At 40.4% G+C, this 22,123-nt stretch overlaps 1 pseudogene; it reads right to left on the bottom strand.

The window, feature by feature from the left end:
- Positions 1–13,667: 13,667 nt before the first annotated feature.
- LOC143869998 (scopoletin glucosyltransferase-like) lies at positions 13,668–16,864 on the bottom strand (annotated as a pseudogene).
- Between the last annotated feature and the right edge of the window lie 5,259 nt (positions 16,865–22,123).

Raw genomic sequence — 22,123 nt, forward strand, 5'->3', positions numbered from 1 at the left:
ACCGCCGGTTATTGTCGGTGACGTGTAACCCTCGAAATTCGCCGGACAAATTTCTCAAAATCGAAGGAAAAATGGGAGAATTTCTCAGGAAAATTCTTTTTCACCGTAATTGTCATAACTTTTTACTTTTGCTTGTAGTTTTCTGTAATTGTCATATGTTATTACATTTTGTTTGTATTTTTTTCGTAATTTTCAAACTTTATAACCATTTCTCCGTAATGTTTCATTTAAAACTTTATAACTTCTGTTATTTTACTTTTTTTTGTAATGATTACTATTTTTGCTTATTTTTGCTTTTGCTAGCAACCTTTGCCCCCTGTGCGCATCTTTGCACCAAGGATGGCCACATGCCAAGAAGTGAAATAGGAGAAGTTTGCTAGCAAATTCCTATAAAAAAAGAAAGAAAAGAAAATGTTATCAACACTACTGTTTTTTTATGAGAGCACTCTCTATTAAAAGTACGGTATGGCCCACACCATAGGATGATCCAAACCGTCCATTAGATGGGCCATAGCCTAAATAGATTATGCTCCAAAAATCATTTCCATAGGATGATCCTAACCCTCCAATCTGAATGTTAGAGGGTTGATCCTAACCCTCTATAGATCGGAGGGTTAGGATCAACCTATGGAAATAATTTTGGGGCATAACCTATTTAGGCTATGGCGCCTCTAATGGACGGTTTGGATAATCCTATGGTGCGGGCCATACCGTACTTTTGATAAAGTGAGGAGTGCCCTCATAAAAAACAGTAGTGCTGATAACATTTCCCAAAAAAATCTTAAAAAATACGGTAAAAAAGCTCCTGCACATCTCCTACCCCCAACCAAACAACGTCGGGGAGATTTGCTCACAATCTCCCCGTTTACTGATTTCCTTTTGACTTCTTCTTCTCTAAATCCCCCCAACATCTACCAGCATCCAAACATAGCATTAGGATTTTGGCTTATTAATAAACCCAAGAGCCCCATTAAAACAAGGATTCTAATATAAAAAGGAAACCCAATATGAGGTGTAATCGGCTAGCAATATTAAAGGCAACCGTAACATATAGATCTCCTAGTGGAATCCATATGTATCAGTTTCTGAATAGAAACGAGGAGTCTTTGAGTGTTTTTTTTTTGGGTTGGGAAGACATGGTTTTGGTAATCTAGTTTCTGTTTTGCTACTAAAAAAAATTACAGGCAACTTTCCCACTAATAAATTCCATTTCAGTCGCAATATCATCCACTCAACCAAGCCTCTGCCTGGATAGCAGGAAATATCTCAAAAGGTTTGGAAAGGAAAAATATCTAAAATTTCCAAACTTTCATACACACTATAAAAGAAAACTTGAACCAATCCTATTCAATTTTTACACAGAGGGACTTCCAATTCTCAATAACACCCCTCTAAATTTACCATAATCATATCATTTTCCTATAAATCATGGAAACAAAAAAAAATTCACCAGAAAATGTTTCAGTCAGATGTTTTTCTAGCAATCCAAACACTGAACAACACAACAGTACAACAAACAGAAAAAAAATGAAATAAGAAAAACAGTAAATAAGATTTGCCAGGATGACAAAAAATTCTCATTTAACTGTCCAAAAAGTACACGTAAATAGTATAGAAACAGGAAGGACAAAATAATAAGAAGAAGAGTAAAAGCAGCAATTAAAACCAAGTAAATAGTCTCACTGTAAACAGGACATAGAATTGGACTGTAAATCGAAACTGGATGGAAGTGAGTGGTTATAGAGAAACACTGATAAGAGAATGAAGGGTGGGTTCGTGTAAGTGGTTATTGAGCGGTTGTGGTCCGGCCAACAGGTCTCGGAACAGAAGCCCAACGGCTGGCTCCCATCTGGGGTTTCTACCCCGTGGTGGGTCCCACCGCCGGCGATGATCCGGCACAGTCGGAAGACAAAGAGAGTGCAAGTGGTGCAGATATTTGGGAGGTGGCGGGCAAGTGGAAGGCATAGATTGAATGGGCATAAGCGCTGAAAGAGGTTTAAGAAATGTAAGATTGGCAGCTTCACCACGAGAAGGATCACCCTCTTCTGATTCTATTCTCTCCTGGGTCTTTAATAACAACTAGAATTCATGGAGAGAGAGAGAGAGAGAGAGAGAGAGAGAGAGAGAGAGAGAGAGAGAGAGAGAGAGTCGTTGGAGGCTGTTGGGTGCGATCATACCAGAACAAATGCAATCAATCTCATAAGAACTCCTTCATCTTGTATTCCTTCATTTTATTTTATTTTTGCAGGGAGGGGGGAGAGAGAGAGACGTTGGAGGCTGTTGGTTGCGATCATACCAGCACAAATGCAATCAATCTCATAAGAACTCCTTCATCTTGTATTCCTGCATTTTTTTGGGGAAGTTGTGGTATGTGTTGGGGTTGGAATGAAACCTATGGAATAAGTTTGGAATTGTGTTAATTTGATCGTTACATTTATCTCAGATGCATGTTCACATTCCAGGTTTTCGGTTCCCAAAATATTAATTTATTTTAAAAAAAAATACACCATTTCCCGGCGTTCCTAAATGCCGGCAAAAGCTTTTATTAAATATCAGTTGTACCTTAGTCGGCGTTTGTAAACGCCAGGAAATGTCTGTGGCCTGTGTTAAGTAGCACTAAATTCAAGCCAGTATCAGTGTTTTTTTCCGGTGTTTAACGAGCGCCAGGTAATCTTTTCTGCGTTCCTAAAACGCCGGCCATACTTTGCCCGACACAAGTAGACCCGGCGTATTCCTAAACGTCGGCAATACGCCAGGAAAGCTTAAGCATGCATTTATTTGAAGTTATGCCGGCGTTTCAAAACGCCGAGAAAACTCTCTTTTCTTGTAGGCGATCCGAAGTTAAGTGTGCTTGGTCAATAATAGTATTAAGATGGGTAGCTTCACCATCGCAACTAGAAGGATTGCCATCTTCTGATTCTCTTATCTTCTTCGTATTTGAAGACAATTGAGAGAGAGAGAGAGAGAGAGAGAGAGAGAGAGAGAAAAGTGATTGCAGACTATTAGGTGTGATCATACCGGCCAGCACAAATGCACGGGATCCCATAAAAATTCCGAAGTTAAGTGTGCTTGGACGAGAGTAGTATTAGGATAGGTGACCGGTCTGTTTGGTTGCTAGTAAAATTTACAACCTAGGAAGTTTTTAGTAAAATTTTCGTCCCATCCCATGTTTGATTGCCTTTTAGCACTAGAATTTTTTTAATCCCACTCTTGTAATGATTGCTTATGAGTATGACATGGACTCCTTGTCCCCTCTTTTTCTTTCCTAGGAAATGATGTCCTCTCTCTTTCTCTCTCTTTCCTCTCTCTCATCCCTTCCCATATTTGGTAATGACACCCCTAAGTTTTGGCGGGAATTTTAGGAATTGTAGGAAAAAAAAAACTTAGCAAATCCTGTTGAGTTCATTGTTGGGATTAAAAAGCTCCTAGGATAAAAGTTTTACTGGCAACCAAATGGAGGAAGGGAAAAAAAGGTGGTTGGAGTTTTTTCGCTCTAATTTCCACTTCCCTATTCTATTGTCCAGGGAAAAGACATAAGGTTACAAAGAGTATATGCCCCCAATGTATGAGACGTACAAGGGTCTGCCATTAAACCAATGGTTCATACAACTTTTCGGCATTTTGGGGTAGCATGATGTAAGCCATTTTTTTTACTATATTTATGACAAATAATCGAGTGTCCACACAAATCTAAAATATCTTTGGCCTCCTATTCCCCATCCCAATCTAACATGGGTCGTTGTCAAGGACAAGGTCGTTGAATTATTGACGTTAGGCTTCCAAAAAAATTAAAATAAAATAAAAATAAAAATACATCTAGTAGAAGGGATCTCTGTTGAGCTTGACATCCAGCCCAAGGTAGATCCCAATCAAGCTATTCAACTATTAACAATTCATAAGTGTTTATTAACTCAGGCATGTCAAATGACTAACATGTTCAATTGTATATTAACTTGGGTGAGTCGAAGAAGTTTTGATTGAATTGGTAGATCAAAACTCAAAAAATCTTAATAAGAACTTGACGAAGGTACAAACAGTTTTTCAAAAATTGGATGTGGTTTAAAACGCAGCCAAAGTCCTAGTCGACTCGGCATGACTCCATGATGTACTTGGTCCACACAGTTGAGTACTTGGGTGAGGCAATTAACTTAGGAGAGTACTTACCATTAAAAAAAAACTCAAGCAGAGTACTTGGTTTCTGCTATCATAACTTGGGAGAGTACTTAGTTGATGTGATCATAACTTGGGAGACAAACCCTCTAAATTTGGAAGACTTTCTTCATAGAATGCAATGTGAGAAACACCCACTCATTAATGCTCTGTTTGGTTGCTTGAAGTTGGCTGGGAGATTAGGAGAATAAGTCAAAGGGAATTAGATAAGCATGAAAGATGGGGAGAAGATTAGAAGAAGAGTGGTAAGTAGTGTTTGGTTGCGCGGCAAGATTAGCAGAAGATGTGAGGCTTCATTACCAAAATAGTGGGTGGAAGAGAGAGAAAGAGAAGAGAGAGAGAGAGAGAGAGAGAGAGAGAGAGAGAGAGAGAAAAGAGAATAAGAAAAGAATCTTCTCCTAATCTCCCACCCAAATTCCACCAAATGGTAAAAGATGGGGAGAAGATTAGAGTGGGAAACATTGCCGCCACATCGGCGCCACATAAGGAAATAAGCTAATAATGATGTTTGGAACATGTCTGGTAGTCAAAGGGAGTTTGAGTAACCAAACATGCTTTGGGGAGATCTTAGGAAGATCATCTTATGATGATCTCCTCAAAATGAGCAACCAAGATCATCTTATGATGATCTCCCCAAAATGAGCAACCAAACAGGGCATAAAGAGGGGGGTTTATCTGCACAGTGGGTAGATATCCAGAGCATCCCGGCCCTACTGTGGATTACCACAGCCTAAAATATCTCCCCATTGATGTGAATCAGTAATCTCTTTTACACTTGGAAAGAAGTTATCTTTTTCAAAAAATAAAAAACCCACAGCCCAAAATAGCAGGGACAATCAGTGCTTCTCTCCATTCAATTGTGAACTGTGCACATTATTCATTTATTCACATTCCAGGTACTGGGTCGTAGGTTGGAATATTCAGCCAATTGGTGAAAATTTTTGTTGGCCCCAATTGGATGGATTGATTGTGTTGTGATCATAGGAGCAAGGTAAGGGAGCTTGGGAGATAACCGACAAAGAGCCCATTTAGAGCTCCACTTGAAATACAAATAAGACACGAAAACACACACGTGCACACACACACACACACGCGCGCGCGCACACAGACACACGGGCTCGCATTATCTAGTCAATCGACCGGATAAGTTATCTGGTCAGTCGACTAGAAATAGACTGGGGCCCACATTGTTTGGGTGATCCAAACTATTCGTTTGATGGACTTTGACATAGTTAGGTTAAAATGGACGGGTTTCAAATCTGTCCATTTTAAAGCTCCACAAATCGAAGGGTTAGGATGAGTGCTATGTGTTGGAAGGAAACTAATTAGATGGAGGGAGAAGATGAGAATCAAGAAAAAAAAATTGTTCTCTAAAAGAGAAGGAAACATTAAGTCCCAAAAGAGTAGATTTCCAACATAGCAAAGTCAATGTAGTGTAGCCTAGTCGGTTCCAATGCAGCCAAGAAAATGTTGGAAGGCCCCAATGTAGTAGAGTCAATGTAGCAAGTCTTAATGTATCAAAGTTCCAATAAAGAAACAATCAATGGAGATGGTGGCAAGCTCACCATGCATTTAGCGATTTCCAAGAGAGTGGGTAGTCAAGTTAATAAGTGGTCAAATTTAGATTTCCAATACCATGATTAGGGCTATGATTAACAACAGTTTCCTTTCTTTTGTACATGTATGTAGGAGTGCCTATGATCCAGCGGATCATTGGCCAAGTCCTGTTCTTTGAGGGACTCAGTTTACTCTGGGTCCTCTCTCCCCATTGACGTGAACCTGTAATTTCCTTATGCTTTGAATAAAGTTATCTTTCATCAAAAAATGGTGAAGAATTTTCAGGCTTTCATTGTTGTGGGCCCACAAACAATCCAGTTTAATTGACAAGATAACTAACAAAAAATTATCATCTAAACCCATTTAAGGAAGTGATTATGAGGGTATTGAAGAAGTGCACCAAGGCGAAGCAGAAGAATCGCAGGGAGAAGAGAATAGATACAATAGGAAAGAAGAGAGTGGAACAACAGAGGGGAGATTGGAAGTGCTACAAGTGTGGGTTCCACAATTTCAAGAGAAGGGTTGAATGTTGGCAATGCGGGAAGATCTGGTCGTTGTATGACTGCAATGTCGATACGAGTCCGACAAAACCAAAGACCAATGCATTGAATGCATCAAGTAGTGGGAGCATGGAAGGGATAGATAAGCCTGAGTCTGGCAGTAGGAAAACTCCTTTGAATATTGTCTTTGGCGAGCCGGACAAAGGAGCGGTTCTTCCATTGGTATCTTTGAAAGGAACAGAACGTAGTTTGTGGGGCAAAATCGGGGAAGGATGGTTTGGCAATGTTCAGGCTTTGGAAGCTTGGTTGTTTGAAAGGAAAGTTGCAGAAGGGGCTGTTAAAGTTTACAAAATGAATGAAAGGGAAGTTATGATAGTTTTAAAGGCAGAATCTGCTCTTGAGAAATCGAAGATAGCCTGGTTTGCTGCTAGAAATTCGTCATTTGTTGAATTGAGCTCTTGGTCGAAGAAGTTTGAGAATCTGACAAGGGTGGAGTGGTGGTTCATTTCTGGAATTCCACCTCAAGCTCGGTGTGTGGAGAATTTCAGAAACATAGGGAAGAGGATTGGTAGGGTAATTGAGATGGATGATTCCTGCAAAGCTGCTAGAGGATATTAGTGGGCCAAAGTTCGGATTGCCACAAGCTCTAGATGCCCAGTTGTGGTGGCTTTTCCGGTAGGCATCGATGGAGCAACGATGTGGGTGAAATGCGAAATGGAGTCGGCGCGCAAAAAGGTGGATGGGGGGGGAGACATATTCCAATCAATTCAGCTCGGATGATGATGAGGATGGGTTTGGCGCTGATGGATGTTCGGAAAACCAGTCCGGTAGTGGGGAGGAAGAGTCTTGGAGGCTGGAGGAGCGGTTAGCATGGATTGGGCTGGAAGGAATAGGGTGGTGCACGATAACCGGGGGGTGACACACGATAGCAGGGGGCGCACGATAGCGCATAATTTGAAAATCAAATTTCTCAAATATGTGGTGAGGAAAGAATGGAAGGGAGTGAGCGGGAGTTTCTGGAAGGTCTGACGACTAGTGTTAACAGAGGTAGGGGGGCTGACTTGATTGACGCTAGTTGTTATGCAAGTGGAGTAGGTGGGTTTGAGTTATATAATGGGTTGGACCATTTGCTAGTGGGCCGTCAAAAGGAAATGGGCCTGGAAGATAATATAAGTGGGCATAGGTTGGTGGGCTTGCCAGATGATCAAATCAGTGGACATATTAATGGGCTTAGAAGACATTTGAACCTGCTGGTGGAGAATATTATTGGGCTGGTGGAGAACAACTCAGGGAGAGGTTGTGGGCCTGTTACACCTTTAAGACAAATGCCAATTGCTAGGAAATTTTGCAGCATTGCAGATGGCCCGCCCTTGATTGATATGTCACCAGATCAAGGGATCATAAAATTTGGGGCAGATTTGCATGGTTTTGTTGGCAATGAAATTAGCCTGGAAGAATGGAGGGCTGATTCAAGAGCGGTGGATAGTGTCCATTCAAGTGAAGTTGAATTAAGGAGAACATCGGTGAGTCGTAGGGAAGATTCTAACACTGATTTGAGGGGAGGGTGTGAGGAATACTCTCGGAGGATTATCCCTTCGGAATTGGTTTTCCGGAGAATTAATGATGGTTTGGGTAACTCATAGCACACTGTACAGTTCAGCCTGGACCGAGCGGGAGAGAAAAGCACCACAAGTGCCGTAGAAGATCCTATCTTACCAGGTATTGGTGGGTTAATGAAGATATTTCAAGTCAATCAATCACAACTGGAATGCGATGGTTGTAGTCTTGGCTTCAACTCCCCCAAAGGTATCAACTCTTCGTTTTCATTTCGTGGTAATGAGGTGTCTTTTCCTTGTCCAAACATGCAGGGCACAGAAATGGATTTCTATGTAGAGGACAAAATCAGTGAGTCTTTGGATATGGATGTCCCGAACCATTGCTTGCTATCCTCTCCTATTCCTTCTTGTTATGGGCATCTTGATAAGAGGGCTTTGTTGGGGCGGGAAAATTCCAATAGTCCCGAGGAGATAGAGGGGGTTGAGGGGGTCTGAGGGTAACATGGAGTTAGTGGAGAGGGCAGTGGATAAGGTGATAGATGTTAGTGGAAAGGTGGGGGTAAGATACCTCGGACCATTACCGGAGTTTCGTGGTATGATACGGTCGATTGAATTAAGGGATATGGTTGGGGGAGAGGTTAACGAGTCTCACAGGAGTGAATCTTCGAAGAAGTCACTCCGAGAGTTGGCTAGATTGAAATCGGGTGTTAACTATGGGGATAAGAAGAGTGAGGGAGGTAAGCAGAGTTCTCCATTGAGTAGTGTCAAGTCAGGGAGAAAGTACGTGAAAATTGTTTCCTTATGAAGACGTTATCATGGAATGTAAATGGATTGGGTTCTTTGGCGAAGAGAGCTCAAGTGAAGGAAATGGTTAAAAGATGTAAACCGAGTCTTGTATGTCTACAAGAAACCAAATTAGAGGTTATAGATAAGGTTACTGTTCGGAGTATTGGTCTCACAGGTCAGTGGAGCTTTTCTTTTGTGGGTTCAATTGGCTTTTCTGGGGGTATTTTGGTTGCTTGGGAGGAGTCTTATTGGAATGTGGTCGAGGAATGGAAGGGTAGGTTCTCCTTGTCTGTAGTTCTGGAAAGGGTGGAAGACATGGTGAGGGTTGTTTTGTCTGAGGTCTATGGGCCTTCTCTAAGGGTGGAGAAAAGGTTGTTATGGGGGGAGTTAGATGGGATTAGGGCGCGATGGTCCCATCCTTGGTGTCTAGGTGGAGACTTTAATGAAATTAGATTTGCGTGTGATAGGGTGGCTTGCACGAGGTCTAATAGAAATATGGTCTTGTTCGCTGATTTCATTTCTAAGCATGAGTTAATCGATCTTCCGTTATCTGGGGCTCGGTTCACGTGGAATAGAGGAGAGAGTCATAGTAGGATTGACCACTTCCTTGTATGTCCATTGTGGATGAGCTTGACTCCTGAGGTGATACAAAAATCCCTGGTTCATTCGGTTTCAGATCACTGTCCTATTCTTCTGGATCCGAGGTTAGAATCTTGGGCCCCCCCCCCCACCTTTTCGATTTGAGATTGCATGGCTCCAGGATCCGAATATGGAGGAAAGGATGGGAAAATGGTGGGCCTCTGAAAATTTTGAGGGGCCTGCAGACGTAAGAATAGGGAGAGAATTGAGATTTGTTAAGAAGATGTTGAAGGAATGGATTAAGGAGAAAAGAGTGTCCGACTCTTGCAGAAAGAATTGGTTGGAAAGTAGGATTGTAGATCTAGGAGATTTAGAGGAAGAGGGATTGGGGAACATTGTTTCTAGGGAGGAATTGGGGCGTTTTCGGGAAGAACATAAAAGTATTCTTCTACATGAAGAGATATCCTGGAGGCAAAAGTCGAGGGTCAAGTGGCTGAAGGAATGTGATAAAAATACGGCTTACTTTCATGCTATGGCAAGTGCTAGAAGAAGGGGTAATAGGATTGTCTCATTGATGGTGGACGGGGCGGTGGTTTCCGGAAAGGAAGATATTTTGAGTGCTATATTGAACTTTTATAATGCCTTACATACATCAGATGGTATATTGAAGCCTATTCCGGAGGGGGTGGATTTTAACCATTTAGAATGTGATCAGAGTAGGAAATTGGAGGATCCGTTTGAGGTCGACGAGATTGAGAGGGATGTTTTCTCTTTGAGTAGAGATAAGGCTCCCGGGCCGGATGGCTTTTGTTTGGCATTTTTCCAATCTTGTTGGGAATATGTCAAGGGTGACCTAGTGGTGTTTTTTCATGAGTTCCATCAAGGTATGGAGTTGGATAGAGGTTCGGGGGCTACTTTCATTGCTCTAATTCCTAAGGTGGAGGGTGCTAGTAGGATATCGGAGTTTAGGCCTATCAGTCTTGTGGGATGCCTTTATAAGGCTTTGGCTAAAGTTTTAGCGGATCGCTTAAAAAGGGTACTTCCATCAATCATATCGGATTATCAATGTGCTTTCGTAGAAAAAAGACAAATTTTAGATTGCTCCTTGATTGCAAATGAGGCTATTGACTCATATCGTAAACTTCGTAAGCAAGGCATCTTGTGTAAGTTGGACATGGAGAAAGCTTATGATAGAGTGGATTGGGGATGTCTGGATTACTCTCTTGAGCGTATGGGATTTGGATGTCTATGGCGTTCATGGATGAAGAGTTGTGTGTCATCTGCTTGGTTTTCTATTCTCATTAATGGATCTCCAAAGGGTTTCTTTAAGTCGTCTAGAGGGCTTAGACAAGGGGATCCTTTATCCCCTTTCTTGTTTGTCATTGTGGCGGAAATCCTTAGTAGGTTACTGACGATGGGAAGTGGCCTTGATCTTTTTAGAGGATTCAGGATCGGCTTGGAGGAGGTGGAGGTCTCCCACTTGCAATTTGCTGATGATACATTATTATTTTGTGAGCCAGAGATTGGGCAAGTGAGAAACTTAAAAGCCATTTTGAGATGCTATGAGCTCATTTCAGGCCAAAAATCTAATTTCCACAAGTCTAAAATTTTTGCTTTGAATATTCCTGAGGAGAGGGCTCTGGAAATTGCTGTGATTCTGGGATGTCAGCTGGACGCGTTGCCTTCCTCATATTGGGCCTTCTGTTAGGGGTTTGTAGACCGAATAAAGATCTGTGGGTTCCTATAGTTGAGAGGATCGAGAGAAGATTAGGTACATGGAAAAGGAATCTTGTTTCTCGTGGTGGTAGGCTTGTGCTGGTTAAGGCGGTATTGTCCAATATACCTATATACTTCATGTCTTTATTTAAATGCCCTGTTAGTGTCTCCCTTAGGATTGAACAGATCCAGAGGAGATTCTTGTGGGGTGGGAATGAGGATAAGAGAGGAATTGCTTTGGTCAAATGGGAGGAGGTTTGTGTCCCCATCAAGTTGGTTGGTTTGGGTATCAGGAGAATTAGAGATTTTAATCATGCGCTCTTGGGTAAATGGTTATGGAGATTTGGGGATGAGCATGATCGTTGGTGGGTCAAGGTCATTAGAAGTAAGTATGGATGTGATATGGGGAGATGGGAATCCTTGGACTTGTTTGCAAAAAAAGGGTTGTCGGTTTGGAGAGACATTCTAAAATGTCTTCTCTTTTCAAGTTAAAGGTTAGATTTAGAGTGTGTGGTGTGAGGATGTGTCCTTTAAGTGTCGATTTTCGAGACTATTCAATATGGCTTCAAATAGGGAGGCCTTTGTTAGCGATTGCTTTGAGTGGAATGAGGGTGTCCTTGTGTGGAACCCTAGGTTTAGAAGATCATTTTTTGAGTGGGAGGTGGAATTGGTCTCTAGCCTGCGGGCCCTTCTTGAGGGATGTTACATTAAAAGGATGGGGAGGATAAAAGGCTTTGGATTGAGGAACCTTCTGGGACTTTCTCGGTTAAATCTTTCTATAAAAGTATTATGCCCATTTCTAACCCTTCATGTTTGGCAAAGGTATGGAAATTTCATTGCCCACCTAGAGTTTGTATCTTTAGTTGGGCGGTTTGTCGTGATAGAATACAAACTATTAATTTTCTGAGAAACCGTGGTATGTGGCTTATTGATCATTGCCCACTATGTCTGCATGAGGCGGAATCTGTGGATCACTTGTTTATGCATTGTTCGTTCACTAGGATCATATGGCAATTAATCTTCATGAGATTTGGGATTTGTTGGATTTTTCCAAAATCTATTCCGTCACTATTGCACCAATGGGGAGGGGTTCCTTGGAAGGAAAAAGGAAAAACCTTGTGAAATTTTTGTTTACTAGCTACGTGGTGGTCTATATGGAAGGAGAGGAACTCTAGAGTCTTTGAGGGGAAAGCCATGAATCCTCATTGGATTTACTTGAAGATCATCACCTTGGTTATATCTTGGGTGATATGCCTCCCATCCTTCCGGTTTGTATCGGCTTTTGATCTTTGGGAAGGTTGGCGGGAGGTGTGCTTTAGTGTTGAGCACAGAGATCTTATTTTGCAAAGGTGGAAGCCCCTGCTCAAAACATGTATAAGGTTAATTTCGATGGTGCGAGTTCCGGCAATCCGGGTCCGGCAGGAGTGGGAGGGGTTTGTCACAATGATAAGGGGGATGTTATGTGGGCATACTACGGCTCTATTGGTGTGTCTGATTCCTCAGATGCGGAAGTGAGGGCGGCACATTTTGGCATTTTGAATATTGATAGAAGGTTGATGGATCAGACAATTGTTAAGGGAGATTCGTTAAATGTGATTCGTTGGCTGAAAGGTGGGGTGGCTCCTCCGTGGAGATTTCTTTCCATTTTTTATGAGATTGAGGACTTAACTGCGGGGTCCGCTATCGGCTTTCAACATGTTAGAAGATCGGCAAATGATAAGGCGGATGCGCTAGCTAAGTGTGGTGTCTCCGGTGGTTCTATTATGTGGTTCGACCACCTTCCTCCCTGAGAAGGGGTTTTCTCTGTATTTTGTTTTTTCTTCGTTCCTGTTTCTTTCTTGCTTCCTATTGTAGATATGGGTGATCCATCTTGGCCTCCTAAATTTGCTATATATAATTATTGCCATTTCAAAAAAAATGAGGGTATTCTGGATATTCGGGGCACCCTAGCTAGTTAGAAAAGATATAGATAGTGTAGGCCTAATCGCATGTTAACTGATAAGCATGTAACATGACTTAATTTGTTGGAGTTTATGACGGGCTGTTACGAACCCAGATCGGTTCGTAACGGATTTGATCTTCTCATAGGGAAGATCAGCCTCTTGATCCACTTCGAGGGAATGATCGATCCTCCTTTGTGCACAATGACACACTTTCTAGAATAATTTACTTCATTGATCTAAGAAAGGCAGCATACAAGTTACTTATAGAAAACCCCTACTCTAGATAATCCTTATCTCCAAGAGTCCTAGCAATACCAAATAACTAAGAAAGCAAGCTACAAAAGCAACAAAATCTAAACTAATTTATTTCATCCAAGTGGGAGCCATCTATGCACGTAACACGGGCAGAACTCTTAACAGATCAGAACTACTCTCTGCAAGGATTGGAAAGGAAAATATAACCAAAATTTCAAACTTTTTTTATACGGAAAAAAAAACTTAAACCAACCCTATTCATTTTTTATCTAGAGGGACCTGATGTTATCCCAGCCTCGAAATTAAACATAATCATATTATTTCCCGACAACTTAACACTCTAGAAGTTTTTCTTTTCTTTTCTTTTTTGCCATGTCAGGTTGAATGCAACCGAATTGACAGACTACGAGTGCAATAGGAGCATCCTCGACAAAAAGATCACCCTAAGATGATCATCTCGTGGCTATTGAGAAGGAATCAAAATCAACTTGTATTTTTTATTCTATCAGAGAAAAACCAACCACCCATCCAATCTAAAATATTGAAGGAATGCCTAAGCACACAAAGACTCATGTGCTTCAATCATAACAGACGAAATCCTCCTGCTACACAGTCATCACTTTAATCTTTTCCTTTTCTAATCTCACAATATTGAGCTCCTCAATCAGACTACTCATGTCAACATGAGAAGATCCTCCTTCTTCCATAGCCTTTTTTGCCATCTCCCCGAACTCCCTTGCTCTCTTCCTCAACCACACTCCTTCCTCTCCTCCCCCCATGACTCGAGTTATCGCCTTCTTTATCCCCTCACTCTTTATCACCTCCTTTTTCTCTTCCTCCCAACTAGTCCACACCTGAGTTCCTACTTCAACCCCAATCTTCAAACCCGTGTGCAAAGCTTCTCATTGTAGAATTGCCCTGCAAACGATGGCCAAGTAACAATCGGTGTGCCCTCCACCACTCCCTCTAATATTGAATTCCACCCCCAATGAGCCACAAAACACCCAATTGCAGGATGGTTAAGTATTAGAATTTGAGGTGCCCACCCATTTACAATTAGACCTTTCTTATTCAACCTTTCCTCCATTCTTTCATCCATCCATTTCATGGATTCTTCCCCATTTTTGCCTTTAAAAACCCAAATGAATGGCTGGTTGCACTCTTCCAAAGCTATTGCAATCTCTACCAATTGAAGTTCAGAAAACTTCCATATGCTCCCAAAGCAGATGTAGATAACTGAACTGGGTTTCTTTTCATCTGGCCAGTTCAAACACTTGCTTCCATCCATGGAAGATTTCTTCCCTCTCTCAGACCTATCTAAGTTGCTTCGATTCCGCATAGACACGGGGCCGATGTGTCATGCCTTCCTACCCATCTTCTTCTTTAAGTGCTCAACGTAAACTGTCTCCAACTCGTAGAAACTGTTCATCAAGATTCCATAGCTCTTAAGATCAGACTTCCCTACTTGATCCATAAAGTAGGCAAAATTGTTCTCATCTTTCTTAAAGTCAGGCAATTGGGATCTTGTAAGCTCAATTGGGTGTGGAAGACCTGGTACGATGAAACTCTCGGTATCAGAGGCTACCTGTTGGAAGTATAAATGATTAAATAACACCATCTCTATTAGCTTTAGCTTTTGGAGAAATAGTTTTTTCACATGGTATCAGAGCAATTGCCTCACGGCAGGTTCTGAGTTCAAAACCCCACAAGTCCTTGATATTAAGAATCCACTTGTATGGCCAACCCCAAAGATGGGCTACATTTCCCACGTGTAGGACCAACCCAAAAAAAAAAGAGAGGTCACGTGTGAGGGGGAGTGTTGACTTAAGCTTTTGGAGTAATTGGTTGTTTCACGTGGTATATATCAGAGCTACCCCTTACGACAGATCCTCTGTTCAAAACCCCACAACTCCTTGATATTAAAAATCCGCATGCAAGGCCCACCTAAAAAAGGGGCCACATGTGCCATATGTGCCATGTGTACCGCAAACCCAAAAACAGGAGGGGCCACATGAGGGGGGAGTGTTGAAGTATAAATGATTAAATAACACAATCTCTAATATTTTAAGCTTTTGGTGTAATTGGTTGTTTCACATGGCAACAAAGCAATTGCCACAGGAAAGGTCTTGGGTTCAAAACCCTACAACTCCTTTATATTCAAGACAAACCCCAAAGCCATTGCAATCTCTACTAATTGAAGCTCAGAAAACCGCGAAATGCTTCCAAAACATATGTAGATAACTGAACTGGGTTCCTGTTCATCTAGCCAGTTCAAACACTTGCTTCCATCCATGGAAGATTTCTTCCCTCTCTTAGACCGATCTAAGTTGCTTCGATTCCGCATAGACACGGGGCCGATGTGCCATGCCTTCCTACCCATCTTCTTCTTGAAGTGCTCAAGTAAACCGTCTCCAACTCATAGAAGATGTTCATCAAGGTGCCAAAGCTCTTAAGATCAGACTTGAATGCTTGATCCATAAAGTAGGCAAAAATATTGTCATCTTTCGAAAAGTCGAGCATTTGGGATCTTGTAAGCTCAATTGGGTGTGGAAGATCAGGTACGATGAAGGGCTCAGTGTCAGAAGCTACCTGTTGAATTATAACTGATTAAATAACATTATCTGTAATAGTGTTCCAGCAAGAAAACTTGCCCGCTAGAGATCTGGTTATCTCGTAAACTACTCAAAGCAAACAATAACAAATATCCTGTTGTGTGTGTGCAACAATTCAAGTGTGCAGTTAAATAAAGAACGACAATAAGAAATCCAGAGACACAAGAGATTTACGTAGTTCGACACTTGACCTACATCCCCGGACGATCTGGCAAGTAGAAATTCACTAATAAGAATGAGAAAATACAAACATGGTCGAAAACCCTAACCACTCCAACTAATAGTGAAAAACCCCACCGACACCCTCTTTTTGAAACTGGCCCAAGGAAAACCCAACTCTCTTCACAATGTCTTCACAACCTAGAAAATACCATAAAAGAAACCCAATAATTATGGATCCATGCTCGTGCAATAGACGATGAAAAACCTTTGGAGGGAGAAAATTCATTTTCTTGTGGAGAAAAAAAAAAGACCTAACTTCTTTTTGAAATCAAGCTCCCAACTAAAGATAAAACCCTCTTCATAAAAAAAAAGGTTAATCCCAAGTGATTTTGTATCACTAATCCAAGGAATAGATTAAGATTTTAGAGTAATTGCCTCACATGGTATTGGAGCAATTGCCTCAATGCAAGTCTTCGGCTCAAAACCCAACTCTTTGATATTAAAAATCCATATGTAATGCCAACCCAATAGAGGGGCCACATTTTCCACATGTAAGGCCAACGAAATAAAATGTGGGGCCAAGAGGGCCAGACAGGGGGACTGTTGAAGAATAAATGATTAAATAACATCATCATCTCTAATAGCATAAGCTTTTGGAATAATTGATTGTTTCACACTACCTTCTTGTGGGGTTCGTATAGGTTGATGCTTTCAGAAATAGAGAGGGAGAAGAAGCTGGTTCCATTGAAGGCTAACCTCGGTATATTGAACTTGTTAGCAACATCCACAGTCCAAGGGAGGAACGAGTCTGAGATGATGCAATCAGGGTGGTGTTCTTGGATGAGTTTCTCGAATGGTTTGTGGAGATTTTCAATGGCTTTTAAGAGATGAATAAACTTCTCATTGGTAGTGATGGAATCGAAAAGCTCACATCCATGGGGCAATCCAACTTCAGAATAACGGATTTGGATCAGGTGGAGTTGGATTTGGTAACCCAATTCCTTGGCTTGATCAATGGTTTTTTGCATGAAATTGGCGTTGAGAGGCGTGGTGATTAGGCTGTTTCACTCGACATTCTCCAAATAGCATGGCCAAGTCTAGCATGGGAATCATGTGGCCATGAGCCACGAAAGGGAGGAAGAACACATGAAGTTGATGAGCTTCTGAATTCATGGTGATTCCTATCTTGAAGAGTTGGTTGGCTATATTGATTTATAGAAACATAAATTGGTACTAGAGAAAGAAGACCTTGTAGAAATCTAATGTCTCCTTGAATTCTCTATGATTTTTCATTATTTTTATGGATTCTTCTATGGATTCTTCCCTATACAAGTTGGGAAATAGACATCCATCTCTAGACCTGTCAAGCCCCAAACCCCAACCCTGGGCGTAGGACATGACAACGCCGTACACTTGCAAGAGAAGTCCCATATATGTACAAGGCTACAAAGCAATAAGAGTAGAAAATCTGGCATTTCATGACTGAAATATTAAAGTCTCAATAATTGCAGACCCAATACAGTCAAATCAAATCTCAGCTCTCCCCTGAGTCAAAACAAAATATATAATAAAGTCTTTAGATCTTATTCAAAATACTCACTTCCTAATGAATCTAAAATAACTAAACTAATCTACAATTCCAAAGTCCAATTCCAAAGCTAAGCATTATGTTCCTCGTTAACCTCACGAGGGTCAAGACCTGAAAATGTTGTTTGAAAGTTCGATGGGTACCTTCGGAAGTCCGAACGTCCCAAACCAAACTACTGGACCCCCTTCGGAAGTCCGAAGTCCTCGGACTGATTCTACTGGCCTCCCTTTGGAAGTCCGAAGGTTTCCTTCGAAAGTCTGAAGGCCTCAGACTGGGTTTTTCGAGAGAATTCTAGATTCGTCCCGAAAACTTCAAAAGACCATAACTTCTTCGTTTTAGTTCTGATTCACGCGTTGTTGGATTCGTTGGAATCGTATCGACGAGAGGAATCCATCTAATCCAATTTAACGCTCCAAAAATCTCAAATTTATTTATCGTAATTAATCTAAGCTTTTAGGGCATAAACCGACCCTCGATTCTTAAAGTTCCAGAACTAAATTCTTAGTTTATTGAGGATCTTTAAATTCATCCATAAATTCTTATACAATTTTTACACAAAACCGACATAAATCTCACCTTGATTCACGGCTTCGACTCCGAAATCGCGTTCTCCTTGATTTTCTTCTTCTCTTTCTCTAATTTCTTTCTCCAAGGATGAACAAAACGTTTAAGATTTGTTTTAGCCATGAAGCAATGTATTTATAGGCTTTCTTAGGAAGCCCTAACCAAATGTAATTCCCAAAGACAAAAATGCCCCTCTTTACAAGGGTCGGACGAATTTTTGTAAATGGGGTATTTTTGGGTATTTACAGCACCAGAGGCCGTCTTTTTAATTTTTATCATTTGGCATTTGCAACAAATGAAAGCCATTTGTCATTGGATACAAATGCATGGAACAAGAGGAGATTCATCACATATTTTTTACACCACTAATGCAGGGAGCGTGAGAGGCAACACCAAGATAGAGATCAAACACAAGAAGCAACTAAAATAATCTCGTGGGGGTTTGAAAACCCATGCCATGGTTTGGAGAAAAACTCCAATATTACACGTGAAAGGAGGCAAGCTCCTTCACCCGCGTGAAAGAGCCAATGCTCTCTTCACAAGTGATATCCCAAAAATAAACTTTATTCAAATATATCTTTCTTTACTCAAGCCATTACATAATATAGAGAGCCAAAATCTAATAATAGCAACCCTAAATTCTTGCCTAACTATTATTTTCATTCTTCTAACTAAAGCAACATAAATAAAAAGTAGAAACATGACTAAAACTTTCTTAAAATAGCAATCCCGTAATGTATCTATACAATATCCGTAAAATGCCTATAACTTAGCCAAATCAAATCCAAATCGTGTAATCTTGGGCTCTTTAGATAGGTAATCTAAAAATCTTTCTAAAAAACACCAAAATCATGCCAAAAGAACAAGATTTGATGCCAAAAAATACTATAAATAAAATGACAAAAATAAAAAATAAAAAATAAAAGATTTGATCCACGCTACATGTTTTGCATCAACCACCTTTTTTAAAATAAAATAAGTTTTGTCTTGCCAAGCCGAATTATCAGATTTCAAATGGTGATTATAAGCAGTTATGACAGGTTTTTACCAAAAATGAGGAATAATTGTGGGCGGTTTTACGAAGGAAAAATATATAAAGAAATGGTCACGCTCCCAGAGAGATGGTCCTCGACCATTCAACAATTATGTTTTCGTTATTATTCTTTTGTCTTTTCCTGATTAACGTATAGGCTAGGAGTTAGGCTAGGACCTTTAAACATGTTTCATACCAGGCTGGGTCTCACTAGTCCCATACCTAGGCTGGCACCTACTTAGGACCATGACAATTAGTGACTCGGCCAATAGGCCTATCGTCCAAAGATGGTTGAACTTCCAATGATATACGGTATGTTCTCACGTAGTTGGGAGGGTCCTGCCCTTTATATTTGATCCAAAGACAGCAGACTTTATAAGAGGAGAAATTATATGGTGTAGTCCCTTATTTTTCTAACAGTACTGTAGGGTCTACACCATTGGATGATCAAACCGTCCATTTGATGGGCCACAATGTGAATAGGTTGGGCCCAAAAAATATTTTCAGAAGGATGATCATAGCCCTTCGATATATAGAGGAAATGAATATTATGGAAACCTCTATAAATGGAGGGTTGAAATCATCATACGTAAATAATTTTTTGGGCACAATCTATTTATGTTATCGCCCATCAAAAATACGGTTTGGATACCTCATGTTTTTGTATTTGGATTTGGATTTGAGTTATGAATACAAAATACATCAATCATCCTCATGCTCGTGTTGTAGGAGAGAGAGAGAGGTTTGGCTGCTGCAGCAGCAAGGTCGGGGAGCAGCGAGGGTGAAGGTAATTGCCACAAATATTAATTTCCAAATAATGTCTTGCATAACAGATTTGAAAATCAGATTTTTTTTTTCACTGTTGTAGCTGATTTCGAAATCTAAGGATTCGATCCAGTTCCAAATCTCAACTGCAAATGTGAGAAATCCAAATCTAAATCTTTTGGGTATCCTAAAGTGGCCTTACTTCAACCCATGTATTTTTTGTCATTGGCATCTAAACATATTTTTCAAAGCTTCAAGTTGTTCCTTTTTTGTTCGTAAACATATAGGAACTTTTAGTAATATTTTTCCTTTCCTACCTTTTCTAAAAAATTCCTGCAATTCAAAGAGTGTTCAAGTGCAAAATAAAGCTGAGGTTCTGTCTATGTTATTTCTATTTTTACGGTAATCACGGGCAAAGAGTAGGAGGTCTGTCACTCTCAAGACAAGTCAATGTGGATATCATTTCCTTGCTTTTACTAGCTTTCACCAAACTGCTTTGAATTACGTGAAATTACATGGGTAAGATGGGTCGGAGTAAGTTATTTGTAGAAGGAATTTTGGGGGGGGTGGGGTTATGGATGGCGAATTTCTGCCTGATTTAACGGTTAAACTAGTTGGACTTTGTACATATTCAATTGACCCACTTACCGTGGAAATAACTTGAAAATCCAAAGGGGTATTGGATCTAGGGAAAAATTATGAAAAAAAAAAAAAATCTATGGAAAAAAATCATGGACTATTACGTTAGCAAGTTTAATTGAAAAGGAAAGTAAAGAAATGGAAATCTATTTACATTTCCTTTTACTTCTCAATTGCATACATCCAAGTGGAACCTAAGGCATGTTTGTTTACCATGAATAAAATATTCCATGGAATATTATGTTTGTGTAAATGCTTGGAGATTTTGGATTATACTAATAAAACAAAAGAAATGACACAATAACCCACATGTAATCTAGTCTTAAAATGGAGAAATAATCAATAGTAAAGGAGTGGACTTATAGGTCGAGTAAAGGCCACTTGGGATTTAACGACGGTCGTGACCGTCGGTGTAATATTATATACACCGACGGTTTCTTAAAGCGTCGGCGATTACCTTAACAGGAACGTTTGATTTTTATTTATAACGACGTTCATAAACGCCGGTATAAATGGTATCACCGACATTTTTCAATAAACGTCGGTATATACAGTTAGGCACGGTAGCATCATCAACGTTCACTAAAAGTGTCGGTGTAAGTTACACCGACATTCATTGGTATAAACACCGACGGTCATGACCGTCGGTGAATGTCCCTTTTCTTGTAGTGTTAAGGCAAATATCACCTCCACATTCGATTAATCGACGGTGCAAATGGGTCTCCAACATATGCCTCCAGGATATAACAATTCCGGTCTAGGATGTGCGGACTCAAACAGCCCGATAGCCATGCGAACACCCAAATGTTTGCCTTGAGAGAGAAAACAAAGTGGAATACAAATATAGATACATATATTTATAGGATTTGAAGAAGATCACTGAAGAGACACTTCTCTTCAATTTAAAATATAAAGAATTTTTGTATAAACTAAACTAAAAAAATAAATTTGAATTTATTAATGAATTATTCTTAAATTAAAGAAAAAAGTTAACATAATAGTAGGGTCAGTTGTGAGAGTTGGGGGAGAGAGAGAGAGAGAAAGAGGATGGAAGAGGGGAGCATGTTATCAGCACTACTGTATTTTGATGAGGGCACTCCTCACTTTATTCAGAGTACGGTATGGCCCACACCATAGGAATGTCCAAACCGTCCATTAGATGGGCCACAGCCTAGGTTGTGCCCAAAAATATATTTCCATAGGTTGATCCTAACCCTCCGATCTATAGAGGGTTAGGATCAATCCTCTAACATTCAGATCGGTGAGTTAGGATCAACTATGGTAATGATTTTTGGGGCACAACCTGTGGCCCATCTAATGGACGGTTTGGATCTTCCTATGGTGCGGGCCATACCGTACTTTGAATAAAGTCAGGAGTGCCCTCTTCAAAATACAGTAATGCTGATAACATTTCCCTATTTTTTTCGTGTTTTGTAGGTATTTCTCATACTCTCTCCACTTGTGCCTCATTAATTCCCTTCCTTCTGTCCTTAGCAAATCTTTTACACTTCACAGCTTTGCCTGTGAATATTCCATGAAATATTTTTTCATGGTTGCCAACAAGGTTTAAAATTTCGGTTTCGGTACCTATTTCAGACTCCACCGAAATCAGAAATTTCGGTCCTAAATTTAGTATTAACTTTCAGAATTTGGGTTTGAAATTTTGAAATTTCCGAAATTTTGGACCAAAAATTCCGA

This window comes from Tasmannia lanceolata, unplaced genomic scaffold (assembly GCF_043159265.1).
Source record: "Tasmannia lanceolata isolate RefF3 unplaced genomic scaffold, GAP_Taslan_0.1 ptg000003l, whole genome shotgun sequence".
NCBI classification, from domain to species: Eukaryota; Viridiplantae; Streptophyta; class Magnoliopsida; order Canellales; family Winteraceae; genus Tasmannia; species Tasmannia lanceolata.